Consider the following 3250-nt stretch of genomic DNA (forward strand, 5'->3'; position numbering starts at 1 on the left):
ACAGAAAGATTACCTACTGTTACTCCTGCTCTGGTACACTCACACTGGTTACCAGTGAAATAGAGTATTAATTAAAAAATCTTACTATTTGTTTATAAAGCCCGTAATGGTTTAGCTCCACATTACTGATTCCATATTTTACCCCCAGGTCATTTAGGTCATCCTCAAAACAACTATTTCAGTCCCCCATTCATACCTTAAAAGCAAATGTGACCATGCTATTTCTGTTCCTGCACAAGTCTCCCACCTCACTTCAAATCCCGTCCCACCACTGACAAACTTAAATCAAAATTAAAGACCTCCTCTTTAAAAAAAATCTTGCTTTAAGTTCTCATTTATCTTTGCATTAATTTTGTTAATGTCTTTGTACTATTTACTCTTTTATTCATGTATACTTGTAATACTAATCCATCTGCTGTGATTGTAGAGCCCTTTGGTTCACCTCCTTTTGTTTTTAAATATGCTACACAGAACAAAGTAACTTTATTTTCTAAACTTGGTTATTTCACTTGTATTACAGTTGTTGAGTATAAAGACTCCTGCTAACAGACATTTACAGTGTCCCCCCTCAAACTTTGCCTCTACTGACCAACAGAGTCACTAATGCAGAGACAATGACATGATCCCTCACCACCTTCCCAATCACAAACACACCAGTTGTGTTCAGTTGTGTTGGAGGTGCAGTTCCTGTCACAACTTACTGACTTTTGGCATTAATCTAATGTCTGGCTCTCACTGTGCCCCATGTTAGGTATTGTACTTAAATAAAAGGTTAGGGTACTTGTCCTGTAGTTGAGTGCTTACATTACACTTCTGAACCACATGGACATGAGGGACATTACTTTCACTGGATAGCAACGTACTTTTTACAATATAATCAATTTACAGATTCAGATTTTACAAAACATGTTTTGAGCTTACAAATACTGTACATACTATACTGTGAAATACTGTGCTTCATACAAGTACCAAATTATAACCATATATGAGACATCTTAAAATAGGCTTAATAATCAAAGGAAATTATTGATAAATAATAGTACTTTTTAAACATAATTATTTTATTATTATTTTTTTTTTTACCAAATGGTGACTAATGTTGCCTAAATCCAGAAGTGATGGAACATTTTCAGATCTATCATGCTTCAAGAACATTACCCAGTAAATTAATTACCAACCTACTATTAGACTTTGATCGCCTTGACATTTGGCTGTAAATGGTTATTGCTGAGTTTTGGCATGACACTCTATTGCAACTGATTTTAGTTTTTGATACTTGATAACAGGCTTGTACTGTAAATGCATTTGCAGGTCCAGTGGCTGTATGGTCCAAAGGTAGAGGGAGGTGTAAGGTAACTGACTCTTCAGTCAAAAAACTGATGGAGAAGGAGGACGATGCAAAGTAAGAGTTTATTATTTCCTCATGACATTTAAGCATCTCAGTACTATTCATAACTGATATATTTCTATTAATCTTTTCAATTGGTTACACACACCTTGTTCGTCTTTAAGTCAGCTGAATTTCGCTCAACAGATTACTCTGTACTTTGTGCATACAATGAGACTGACAACTGGATATCAGATGATAAATGCACTGTCAGATCAGCAAAGTAATTTCACTCCTTTAATATTTGTCAGGATGAATGTGAAGAATTCTGTGTCTAAACTCCATGACGAAAAGATATCAGGAATGCCTGCTCACTCAAAGGACAAGGGCAAAAGGTAGGAAGATATTTCAAACACTGAAAAGTTGATCATTTGTGACTTGAACTGAGGCATTTTTTTAAAGAAAGGGGGATTACATAAATCATTATATTAGAAATTAAAGTTGCTTTTCCTGGGGACTATTGTTTACCACAATGACATATGGGTGTACCACAAAAAAGGCTGATTCCCACCTTCCATTTTCTGCTCGTGGATATGATTCAGGTTGAATTAAAGTTTTTTTTTTTTTCTGAGGAATAGTTGAAGGAAGGAATAGTTTCACACTTTACCAAGAGTTAAATTAGAGGATTGATAGCAATTTTATATTTATTTGCTACATGTGAAGCTATCGTCAACAGCCAGTAATCAGAGCTTAGTGCAAAGACTGGATTTCTACTTGTCATTCTCTGCTTGTGGATATGATTCAAGTTGTATTTTTTTTTTTAATTTAGTAAGTTGTATTTGGATGGTTTAAAAGTCGTAAAATAAATGAATTTCAGATCGAAGCCACCATGGTCAACGTCCAGTGAATGTGTGAGCTTGAAGTCCGACCAGTCCATCGAACCTCCTCTTGTTTTCAAGGACAAACAGTAAGATGACACTGTGATCTGTAAACTTTCTGTCAAAGTTATTTAAAACTGAAAAGTTGTATTAACATTTATTTTTCTATTATTTATTTTTTTTAAAGATGGTTTAAAAGCTGTCACTGTGTAAATAAATATTCATATTAATTAGAAGGAAAAGTAGGCTACTTTTATTAAAACACGCCATAAATTGTAAAATGAATGAATTTCAGATCAAAGACCCCACAGTCAACGCCCAGTGAATGTGTGAGCTTGAAGTCCAACCAGTCCATCGAACGTCCTCTTGTTTTCAAGGACAAACAGTAAGATGACATCAGTATGGGACACACTGTGATCTGTAAACGTTCTGTCAAAGTTATTTAAAACTGAAATGATTTAGTTTTGCTTAAATGAGAGCATTGGTGGCAACTTTATGTCTGAATGCTAAATATGAAGCATACAACATCAATGGCCAGTCATCATAGCTTAGCACAAAGACTGGATTTCTATATGTCATTCTCTGCTTGTAGATATGATTCAAGTTGTATTTTGTTTTGTTTTTTCTTAATTTATTTAGTTATATTCAAGATGGTTTAAAAGTTTTCACTCTGTGACTAAATATTCATATCAATTATAAGGAAAATAATTGGTATTAAAACACTCCTTAAATTGTAAAATGAATGAATTTCAGATCGAAGACCCCACAGTCAACGCCCAGTGAATGTGTGAGCTTGAAGTCCGACCAGTCCATCGAACGTCCTCTTGTTTTCAAGGACAAACAGTAAGATGACACTGTGCTCTGTAAACTTTCTGTCAAAGTTATTTAAACTGAAAAGTTGTATTAACATTTATTTTTCTATTATTTTGTTTTTTTTAAGATGGTTTAAAAGCTGTCACTGTGTGAATAAATATTCATATCAATTAGAAGGAAAAGTACTTTTATTAAAACACTCCATAAATTGTAAAATGAATGAATTTCAGAT

Source organism: Trachinotus anak, unplaced genomic scaffold, assembly GCF_046630095.1.
Source record: "Trachinotus anak isolate AG129_WGS33_773 ecotype Australia unplaced genomic scaffold, CSIRO_AGI_Tana_v1 ptg000019l, whole genome shotgun sequence".
NCBI lineage: Eukaryota > Metazoa > Chordata > Actinopteri > Carangiformes > Carangidae > Trachinotus > Trachinotus anak.